The sequence below is a fragment of the Pipistrellus hanaki genome (assembly GCF_964339955.1).
Source record: "Pipistrellus hanaki genome assembly, chromosome: 9".
Classification (NCBI taxonomy): Eukaryota; Metazoa; Chordata; class Mammalia; order Chiroptera; family Vespertilionidae; genus Pipistrellus; species Pipistrellus hanaki.
In genome coordinates, this window is record NC_140511.1 from 72,139,910 (window position 1) to 72,152,100 (window position 12,191).

Here is a 12,191-nt window from a genome sequence, read left to right on the forward strand (position 1 = left end):
ATTCAGTGAAATAGGGGCGAGATTACAGGACAGGACTGTTGACTTAGCGCAAGCCCTGTCATAAAATACATTATTAACTAACCCAGTCTCCCCTTTTAGAATTCCTTTGTTCCCCTCTTCCCCCTCTGTGTGTAACCCCTCCCGACGTATAGTTTTTGCCTATATATACTTGTGAGCTTTTTTGCTCGGGGCTGGACTCCTCTGCTCCTGCGTGAGTTACGAGTTGAGCCCTAGCATGCTAGAATAAAAAGCCTCTTGCTGTTTGCATCAAGTGACGCCTCCTGCGGTTGATTGGGGTCGCCGTTTGTCCCTGGGACAGAGTGAGGGTCTCCCTCTGGGGGTCTTTCATCTTGGGGGCTCGTCCGGGATATGACGACCACCCCTCATCCGCGGAGCCGACCTTGGAGGTAAGAAGGGGTACCCGAAGTTGTCTGTCTTTGTCTTGTGTTCTGTTATCTGATCTGGATCTGTGTGCGCACTTCTGTTATCAGATCTGGTTCTGTATTGGCAGCCGTTCGGCGACTCGTGAGAGTGGCCAGACAGTGGTCGGTAGACGTGCCCAGAGGGCCACAGGCTGCGACCCTGGGGGACGCCCCAAGGGAGGAGGAGAGCCAGGGACGCCTGGTAGTCTCCTGCTGTAAGGGTGCTATTCGAGTTTAACTGTTTGGATCAGGTGTTGTTCCAAGATCGCGCCCGTCTGATTCTGTTGTGTGTCAGTGGCGGACAAGGTGGGTCCTCGTGTCTGTGACATTTCTGTTATTTGTGCTTCTGACGACCACCGAGGCCTGGTTCTGTCTGGGTTTTGGAGTCTGAAGACTCCCTGGTTCTGTCTGGGTTTGGAGTCTAGGAACTCCCTGGTTCTGTCTGGGTTTTGGAGTCTGGAGACTCCCTGGTTCCTGTCTGAGTGAGTGTTGTTCTGGTCTGAATGAGTGTTGTTGTGAGTGTTGAGAGAGTGCAGCCGCAATCGAGTGTGTGGGAATTGGTAAAAGTGTTCGTTTTTCCTCTTTGGGATTTATTTTGGACTTATTTGTTGCCTAACTGTTTATAAATTGGGAAGAAAGAGAAAAATGGGGCAAGGAAACTCAAAAGAGAGTCACCTAAGTCCCCTTGAATGCATGGTTAAAAATTTTCTGGACTTAAAAACGAGGTGAAGGCTATGGTGTTTCTGTAGATGCCTTCACTCTCTGGAGACTCTGTGAATTGGACTGGCCGACATTTGGGGTTGATTGGCCTTCAACAGGGACCCTAGACATGGGGCCCTGCACGGGAGTCCGGCGGATAGTCTATAGGAGCCCTGGGCATCCGGACCAAATTCCATACATTGATATCTGGATTGATGTTCTTTTTGATAACCCCAAATGGCTGAAGGAGTGTGGTTGTCTCCTTGACAAAGGAAAATTGGGAAAGAGACCTCCCAGGTCTGTCTTACTCGCCCGGCCACAGGCGAGCAGAGAGAAAGAAAGAAACCTTTAATTTGTTTAAAGCTGAGTGCTCTGATGGCTAGCAAACCGCCCCGAGTGGCCACTGGGATTCCTTTTTCCCAGGAGTGCTTTGCTTTCTGTCAGAGGGGAATCGGCCCTCCTAACAGGATTTATGTCTATGTTTATTGATTTGAAGGTATGAGGTTGTAACAATTATAGTCTAAAAAGATTAAAAGCAAAGACCGAAGTCTAAAAGTAACTATTTACAAGAAGGAAGCTTGAGCTGGCAAAGTCGCCAAGTCTGCCCAGCGAGCTCAAAAACTAAATGAATCTTATTTCAGACACCTGCCTCCACCCAGTCTTCATCAGTGCTGGAGGAACGGTCTCAGAACTGTTTGTTTCAATTAGCCATTTAAATTTAAGGTGATTAATGATTACAGTACATTGTAAAATCTTTAAAGGAAAAAGAAAATATTTTGTGGGCCTCTTGGTCCTTGTATGTGTGTCAACTCAAGTTATAATTTTAAAATCAGTAAGAGCTTGTCAGAAAGTTCAAGGAGTGTGATTGCAGTGGAAGGGTCACCGATTCCCCCATTGCACCTTTGCTAGCAAGAGGCAAGCGGCGGACAGTCTGATGAAAACGCCCTGGTGGCAGCACTGCCTTCACCACCTGGGACCCGCTCGCTCCCTGCCTCCATTCACCTCCAGGAGTTGTTTGAGTAGCTGGAGGCAGCAGATAAATTAAAACTGGTTTCCCAAGTCATTGTAAGCAGCTTTTAAAATTCCCCACCATGAGGTGGAAACTACCTAGTTGATAATGGTAACAAATTTACATGAATGGCTAGGAGTTTTCAGCTAAAGAATGTGATCTGCAAGGAGTGGCAGGTGATTCCATGGCCTTGCTTACAATGTTTAGTTTTTATCATTGATATCAGCTAAGCAGAGTCATAGCTACTTAAGTATAAATTGAATTAGGAAAAAATTAATTGCAGTAACTAAATGCCTAGAATATGGCAGGCTAAACTGTATTACATGTGTTAAGAATAAGCAATAATGATCAAAGATCTCAAGGATTAATTTATTTTTATTTGTCAGATGAGGAATCTATATGATGCTTGAGCCCTATCCAGATTGTTTCATACAGACCTAAGTAAATTTGTTGGGAATTTATAGTGTGCCTCTTGTGAAGAAGTAGGCCAAGTCATATATTTTTCTCTTAATGTAGAAGAAGTGATAGCCATATTAATTTGTTTTATTTTACTTTTCTCATATGCCATTGTTATTATCATTTCTAATTGCATTGTAAGCTTGAATTGGGCTCGTACCTGCATCTTGTATTTTGTTTAAACTGAGGGAATCATTTTTGGTTTCAGTCATGTGTGTCTACTTTATAGATTTAAGTAGACTTCATCACAAAGGTTTATAATTTATTTAGAATTGTGTTAAAACAATGTGAAAACATAATTTAACCCCCCGTGACTGCTTGGACACTTTTCACCGTGTTCTATTAGGGGACTTAAAGGCGCAGTTAGAAATTCTCCCATTCCCCTTTTCAGTCTTATCAGAATCTGAGATCTTTATCTGTAGGAAGAATGTGGCAGTTTAAAATTCAAGCTGCTACTGGGAACAGAGTGCTAGACCTGCTCTCTCTTCCCTCTGCCTTTTCTAAATATTTTAAGATAAAAGAAGATTTAAAAGCTAGTGTAAAATAATAAAAGTTTTTATGAAAGTTGTACATGTGATGAGAAGGAGAAACTGGGAGAGAGGGAAAGAACAAAACAGAGACTTAATAAAAAGACTCTGGGAGTCTGAGAGGGAAGGATTTAGACAGAAGCAGAAATAAAGATTAAAAGAGAAAGTAATATGGGTGTATAAGTATAAATGTGCATGTGAGAAAGGGAGGGAGAAAGACATGAGCAAGAGACAGGAAAGGGCAGAGAGTAGAGAGGGAGAGAGACAGAAGGTGAAGTCAGAAGAGACAGAGACTATCTGAAAGAAAGGAAGACTTAGATTCCAAGGGTTTTAACCTCAAAGAAAAAGACTGACAGGACCAGGCTCCTTTCAATTAAGCTCCCAAGGGTGACCTTACAAGTGAGAGGAAAAGCTATTAATTTCCTGATGAGCACTGGGCAGTTTATTCAGTCTTGACAGAGCCGATGGGACCTCTAGGAAGATATCAGTCCAGGGAGCCACCAGACAAACTGACTGTTTTCCTTGGACATCAAGAAGGACTGTAGACCTAAGAAGGAACACGTACTGGAGGAACGCAGCCGCTGAACTGGACTGAAGTAGAACAACGGGCCTTTGAGGAGCTAAAGAAGGCTCTCGTCTCAGCACCTGCCCTAGCCTCGCCAGATATCACGAAGCCCTTCCACCTTTACGTGAGTGAGGTAAGAGGCATTGCCAAAGGGGTTCTCACTCAGACTCTAGGTCCCTGGAAGAGACCTGTGGCCTATCTAAGAGACTGGACTCTGTGGCAGCAGGGTGGCCAGCGTGCTTCCAGGTAGTGGCCACCACAGCATTGCTGGTGAAGGAGGCGAGGCAGATAAGCGGACTCTGGACCAGGAGCTAACCTGGATGGGTCAGGCTTTTTTCTGGGACCAGCCCTGTGTCCGGATTCATAAAACTCTGGCCATCAACCCTGCCAACCTGCTTCCAGATGATGATGAGAAACCCATTCATGACTGCACAGAGGTAACAGACGACAAGGTACTGTTCACAGATGAGAGCAGTTACGTTCAGGATGGGACCTGATATGCAGGGGCAGTGGTAGTCACCTTGGACCACATCATTTGGGCACAGTTCCAGAACTTTTGGCCTTAATCCAGGCCCTTTGATGGAAACACTGTGCCATCCACAGAGGAAAGAGGGTTACTAACTGCAGCCAGAAGGAATTGGCTGAACAGAAGCAAGCCACTGAAGGACCAGATGGTTGATGGACCCTCCAGATGACAAGACTGTTGTCCCAGAGGCTCTAGGTCAGAGTTGCCCGGTGACACCAGGTTAAGTGTCACCAAGACTTCTGAACTTCTGTGAGGCAGAGTCACTAGAAGTACTGTTTATATACAGGTAAATGCTAAGCAAGAATAGAGGGACCCCCTAGGAATTTGGGCCCCAGGAAAATTCCCTAGGAGAGCATTAGAAGGTGGGTTTCACAGAGATTAAGCCACCAACATTAAGATACAAGTACATGCTAGTTTTTATAGACACCTTCTCAGATTAGGTTGAAGCATAGGATAGAAAGTGCCTCTGTAGTAGTCCAGAAATTACTCCAGGAGATTATACCTAGATTCGAGCTGCCAGTAGTCATAGGATCAGATAACAGTCCAGCCTTTATAGCAAGGTATCTCAAAGTATAGCTCAAGCTTTAGGACAGGCCTGAGTGGAACTCTAAAAAGTTTAATTAAGTTTGTTCTGAAAACCGGTGAAAATTGGACCAACCCCCTGTCCTTTGCCCTCTTGAGGGCCAGGTGTACCCCTTACTGGGACAAGTTTCCCCTTTTTTGGGAAGGGGATCATGTATGGTAACCATTTCCTTGCTCAAGTCCTTACAGGCTCTGCAGTTTGCTTGTTCCAGATGCACTGCCAGTGCCCACCACAGACCCTGTAGCCCCGGAACTCAATATGGGTAAAGAAATTTGCTGCCCAAGGACTCAAAGGGATGCTGCGCTGCTGTCCTGAGCACGCCCACGGCTGTTGAAGTGGACAGCACCCAGACCTGGCTACACCGCTCCCAGCTCCTGCACAGAAAACAACCTGGATCCTAGCAACCAGCAGCCTCACCCGTGAGATCCCAAGCCTGGCCTAGGAAGAGACTTGATGTCTGCAGGAGGAGAACTGAACTTCAGTGAAGACAGTACTAATGAGAACTGTGGTACTGGAGATTTTGGTAACTGCAAGAACATTTTTGCTAGCCAGTGAGAAAGTCCAGGGCTAAATAAAGTTACATGTGCAAGGGAATAGGAGAGCAGAAAGAGAGGAATAGAAAAGGCAAAAAGAAAATTAATAAAAGTACAATCAGCAAGGTAGAAAGGTCACTAAGCTCCCTAGCTAAAGTTGTCCTCCAGAATAGACGAGGTTTAGACCTAGTTTTTACTCTGGAGTCATAAAGGAGAGCCTCAGCCAACTTAGAGAAAGATTAAAAACAAAGCAACGAGATCGGGAGGCGCATCAAGGGTGGTTTGAGAGTTGGTACAGCTGGTCCCCTTGGTTCACCACCCCCATATCCACCTTGATAGGTCCCCTTATTATACTGCTTTTAATTCTCACTTTTGGGCCCTGTATCCTAAATCGCCTAGTCACCTTCATCAGGGAGAGGATAAGTGCTGTACAGGTATTAATGCTCAGGCAGCACTACCAGTCCATCAGCCAGGGAGATAGCCTCAAAGAAGGATATGTAGAGACAGAAGTTCCATGATTAGAACTTACCAAAAAGCAAATGGGGGAATGAAAGAATAAAAATGTTTAAAAGCTGTCTGTGTTATCTCAACTATCCAAGGCCCCCGCCAGTGATGGGAACAGGACCCTTAAAGTTGTCTCAGGAAACAGCCCTGAGCAGGGAGTAAACAGAGCAGGGTTCACTCCGACAAGATAAGAGAAACAGGATAACAGAGTAAACCTTGCTTTGACAATTCAGTGAAATAGGGGCGAGATTACAGGACAGGACTGTTGACTTAGCGCAAGCCCTGTCATAAAATACATTATTAACTAACCCAGTCTCCCCTTTTAGAATTCCTTTGTTCCCCTCTTCCCCCTCTGTGTGTAACCCCTCCCGACGTATAGTTTTTGCCTATATATACTTGTGAGCTTTTTTGCTCGGGGCTGGACTCCTCTGCTCCTGCGTGAGTTACGAGTTGAGCCCTAGCATGCTAGAATAAAAAGCCTCTTGCTGTTTGCATCAAGTGACGCCTCCTGCGGTTGATTGGGGTCGCCGTTTGTCCCTGGGACAGAGTGAGGGTCTCCCTCTGGGGGTCTTTCAACTGATTCAGAGAAGGAGCAAAAGTCAATAAACACCTTGCATCAATCTATTGTAGGCTGGAAATACAATTATAATTCCGTATTGAAGACCATAGTACAATTTTGCAACCTCAATTAAACACTATAGTTTATGTTCACATGAGATTAACTTTATATTCAATGATGAAAATCCCTTTCCAGAGATATACAGATTACATTAATTTGAGTGTATTTATAGTAGTAATTGTTTGTCTACTGCATGGGTACACACATGTTTGGGCGTGTGTGTGTGTGTGTGTGTGTGTGTGTGTGTGTGTGTGATGCCTTAAGACAAATTTTAAACCTGGGTTGTATCTATTATAATTATAGGAAAAATACACAGATCAGCACCCTCTTTTCCCATACAAAGTGATAATTGTTTTAACAGTAAAAAATAGTGGTAAGCAAACATGTAGGAGTGTCTAAAATCTGTTTAGTAATATAGGTAGTTTGGAATTCCAAATGATTGTGTTATTTTGGGTCCCATGGATTTCATTAATTTACATGACAGACAGTAATGGGTTGTTCAGCCTAGTCTTCAGCAAGTGCAAAATGACTAATTAATTTAAAAAGCAGGTGAATTATCTAGTGTAAAATTAACATTATCAGCAAACTGCTACTGGTAGATGGAACCCAACTTTTGAAAACTCAGGACGCAGATGAGAACTCTTGATATAACTAACAACCAGAAATATTCCTTTAAATGCCTCATTCTCTGCTACTGAATCAGAAGTTTTTGGTTAATCAGCACCCCAACTTAACTTTTGATTGGACACATTGACTTCTTCCTCCCAGTTCCACCTCTAACCCCCACCAAGGGGCTCTGACCATTACATGAGCTGTTAACTTATAATATACCTGTTCAGTTCAACTTTCATTTTCCACCACTTTTTAAAGCTCAACTAGCCCTTGTAGAAACCCAAAAGAAACAGCTATATAACGAATGAAAAGACAAGCCACAGTTTTGAAAAGATATTTGAAATATATATTGCACATAAATCAAGACATACTATATAAAATACTTCCACAAAACAATAAACACACAAAAAATCTGAAGAAATACAAATAACCAGTAAATTTGACAAGAAATTTAACTTCATTACTGATTCAGGAAATGTGAATTAAAGGTGAAATAGCTTTGATAGCTATCAAATTGATGAAATGATTAATCGGTTTGATGATACCTAATATTGATATTAAGATATATAGCTTTTGGGAAGTGGTACAACTTTTTGGAAAGTGATTTGGCAATACCCAGTAAAATTAAGATGTGCATTCTAGCTTTCAGACCAACAGAACTATTGCTAGATTTATATCCTAGAGAAACCGCTGCCCAAGTTCACAAGTGACATGCCCTTACATGTTAACTTGTAGCATGGTTCCTAGTAAGAAAAATGGAAAACAACTTGTTTTTCAGGGAAGTAGAAAAACCCTGGGTATTATGTGTGTTTGTCTTATATTATGGTTAAAAATAACAAACCACAGTCTACATGTTAAAATATGGAACATTAAAAGAATATAGTGTTGAGTGTGTAAGGCAAATTGCAAATGAACATATTCAAGAATCACTAAGTACCTGCTTTGTTCCAGAACTTATCCATGGCGTGAGCTAGGAGTGAATAAACCAGTGAATCCTATCTCCCTAGCAAATCATTTACATTTTCTAGCAGAAATGGTAGCACTTTTGACTCACGATGGTTAGTAACTTTGACCAAGGCCTGGGAGCCCATCCAGGTATTGAATCCAAAGCCCAAGCTTTTCCCAACACTTCATACTCTCATCCAAGAATCCCTTCCCTTTGGTTGTTTCCTGTTACTCAGGAATCCTCTGCCACTCTCTGTAAAGGATGGCAAAAAGTAGCAAACCACATTCTGAGGGATTCCATTAATTCCTCCCTCAACATGTTCAGACTTTAGCCGGGCCAACCTTCACTGCGACAGCAGCACCTGCATCCAGTGCTGTGGGAAAACAGGGCTACATTAGCTAGAAGAGCCAGGAGGCTCTTGTGGGCTCCACCACGTGTTGTATAATAAAACATTCCACTACAGAGAGTCAGGTTTAAAGGGCCTCCAAAGATTAGATGGAAGAGTGGCACGGGGATAAAAGTACAGTCTTAGAGGTTGAGTATATAAATTGCAGAGCTGAATTTTGGAAAACACAAAACCATTTGAGAAAATTATGGCAAAAGATTCACATAAACTCTCTCCTTACCCCTCACTTTTAAGCTTAAGCATTGGCTCCATTCAGACCAAGTCCAAAGCCAAGACTCTATCAAAGCTGATTTTGTTCTTTGGCCACCAGAGCTCACTGGGAGTGAGCAGGCTACTTTTCTACATTTCCTATGGTTATGTCTCCATTTACATCCTTTTTCCTTAGATATAATATAGGCACATCTCTGCTCACCTAGTAATAGTTTCAGAAATGTAAAACCTAGGGTCCTATTTATCTAGTCATTGAAAGTCTATAAAACAGTAATGTGGGATGTAAAATATTCAGTGATTCTAAAGGGAAGAAAATTCTATATTTGACCTTATTTCCACAGTTCCATTCATCAATGACACAAAAAAATATTATCAGCTTGATCATTTTACATAAATAAGGATTGAATCTCAAATGAGGGATTAAACTAAAATTACTTTAAAGGCAAGTATAACCAAGTCAATGTTTTATAAAACTTTGACTTGGATTATAATTTTGCATGTCATCTTTTTCATGTAGGAAGATTTACACATCCTATGATAGCACTAACCTTTCCAAGAGGCAAGTACACTTCATATATTTAAGTAATTATGAATTATGACCTCTAAATTATGGTAACTAAAAAAAAAAAATCAGGGAAGTGTGGGAAAATGGGAGAATGCAAAATGATAGAATGTGACTTTATTCTAGTTTTAACACTTTTGTGCTTAACTCAATAATACTTTCATATCTGGTGATTAATTTCAATTAAGTGATTCTAATTTCTTTTTACTTCACAAATCATAAGTAGATGTATAAACCCTAACTAGTTAATTCATCATTATTTATTGAGTACTTCCTGTTTACCAGGTATAAGATGTTTGGGGGACCTAATTGTTTAGGAATTTAGGAGGCAAAGAACACTGTATCCCATAATAACATTCATTCAATCATTCCATAAACATTCATTAAGTATCATCTCTGATACTGAGACAGAGAGGGGAACCAGAACTAATGTCTTTCCTTGAGAGCATGGGGGTGGGTAGAGAATGACTCATAATTGGAATAGAGTATAGGAAGCACTAGGATAAAAGTCTACAAGAGGTACAGTGTGGCACAGAGGAAGAAGGAAGGCAAGTCAGGGATCCAGCAGCTGGATTTTGAAGGACAGAGTGCGGCAGTGTAAACAGTAGAGGTAGAACATAGTTACTGACACATTCAAGGTAGGGAAAAGCATGTGCAAAGACACAGATGTCCAAACATGTAACTGCGAGTGGTTTAGCTGGAGCTTGGTGTTGGACAAGAGGTCCTATAGGGCACAGTATGTCACACCATAGAGTTTGGGCCCCATATTACAGGAAACTGGGAACCGTTACAGGGCTTCAAACAGTGGATTTCTCATATTTTAAGAGGTTATCCTGGAAGTAGCATGGAGGATAAGTATAAAGAGGGGAAAGAAGAGATTTTGATTCAGAAACACCAGTTAAGAGTAAACATATAATTAAAGCCAAGATTAAAAATTTAAATAATGAAGATGCACATATTGCCTGCATATTCCCTATCTATCAATTTCCACACTATGCAATTGAAGAAATTATCTCACTGATTTTTTTCACCCACCCACCCCACTCCCTCTGATGTTTATAGCTTCAGTGTGTGCATTTTCTAGATGTGAAAAGGGGACCCAAGGAGAGTAAACAATCTGAACAAGCTAGTAAGTGATAGAGCCAATAATCATGCCTGGGGAAACATTTGAGAACTTGTTAGGAGGCATAATCAAGAGGTAAACAATTAATTAGATGTAGGAGATAAGCAGGGGGAGACATAAGTAAGTACTCCCAAACTTTCACTTTCCTTTCCCCATCCTGCCAAGAACATCGGGGCATGTAGGGAAGGGAAGCCATTATTATACATAAGGAAATTTACAACCTAACAAGAGTTATGACTTCCTTGGCATAAACAATATGAGCTGGAAGGAATAAATGCTATATTAGGGCTGGAATGACTGCGGGAACAAGTGCCTATCTTGGCAATTATACTCCTATCTTTCTCACAGAGGTAGCCTCTTTCTAGAAGAAGCAGTAAGAGATCACACAAAAATTCTTCTACATAAGTACAGAGTCCATACACACAATCAGAGAATCCTATAATTTTTTGAAAAACTGTCAGGTGGAAATTACTCTAGCAAATTGAGGATGCCATACAGCTATGATTGCAATGGCTTACCTTTCACATCCTTCATCCAATTTATATCACACTCTTTACAGAAATAAAAGTGAAATTAAAAAAATGTGGTATAATTAGGGAAAAGCACTGGTGCCATCACAGTGAATAAATTTAAACCTTCTAGCAATAGCATGCATATTCCATATGGTTTGTGCACACATATACTATGTGAGGGCTTTTAGTTCGACTTGTGTTTTTAAAAATAATTTCTATACAAGTTGACAATATGAAATCAATTGGCAAATGCTATTTAGGTAAAATTAGTTGATGGATGAAGGAAAATTAAAGCATTAATGGACAATTAGAGCATGTTCCTCTGTAAGCCCCTGTCATCTATATAAAAACTGTTAAAATTTCACTCATAAACCTAAACTTCATTCACAAGCATATCCTTCTAATGGCCTATTAAGGAATAATTTTTCTACATGAAATGAATTTTTTAAAGTGGTACTCCTTATAAACCATCATCGCACACATTCCACCAATTACTTATTACAGAATCACAAAATATTAGAATTGTAAGGATCCATGGACACATACTGTATAGCATTTTCCATCTGAGTTAATAAAAAGGTTCAGTAGGATGGATTTATCAAATGTTTGGGGAATCGGGTCCTATCAAGTTCAACATTATTTCTTTATCAAAACCGTATTTAATCATATTTAATATGCTAATCAGCAAGGTAAATTACCTAGAATATTCTAACATGTCCAGAGATGTTTTTCCTAAGTTTAATGTGCAACTCTTTTTTTTTTAATAAGGATAATTATCAATATCACTGTTCTTCAGAGCTGGTTCCCATAGCTAATCTAATTTCAGATCCTCATTTTATACACAACACTGAGGTATGGAAAGGACAAGTGACCATGTGACCTTTCTGGAGGTCATAACTTTCACTAGTGACAGAGCTCTAACAAAAAACCTGTTTGGGAAACTCATAGATTCAGAGAAGAGACTGATAGTTGCCAGATGGTTGCCAGAGGAGAAGGGGTTGGGGGACTGGGTAAAAAAGATGAAGGGATTAAGAAGTACAAAAGAGAGTTACAAAAGACCGTAGTGCCAGGATGTAAAGTACACCATGGGGAACAGAGTCCATAACATTGTAATAACTTTGTATGGTGCCAGGTGGGTACTGGAAATATCGGTGAGGGACCACTATGTGAAGTATATGTTTGTGTAACCTCTATGCTGAAACCTGAAACTAATGCAAGATAATATTAAATGTAAACTGTAATTGACATTTTAAAAAATATGTAAAAAAAGAAACACAATGAGAAAACACTAATCATGACTACTGTTACTGAGGACCCACCACATGCCAGATAAAATCCAAGGAATCTAGCCATCCGGCTTGCCTTTTCACAATCACA

General features: G+C 41.0%; 1 long non-coding RNA gene across 1 annotated transcript; it reads left to right on the plus strand.

Annotated features, from left to right (window-relative positions):
- Positions 1-1,080: 1,080 nt before the first annotated feature.
- Positions 1,081-6,315, plus strand: LOC311627851. The gene is made up of 3 exons (XR_014795938.1): positions 1,081-2,217; positions 2,277-3,384; positions 3,514-6,315. It is a non-coding gene; the product is annotated as an uncharacterized lncRNA (long non-coding RNA).
- The last annotated feature ends 5,876 nt before the right edge of the window (positions 6,316-12,191 follow it).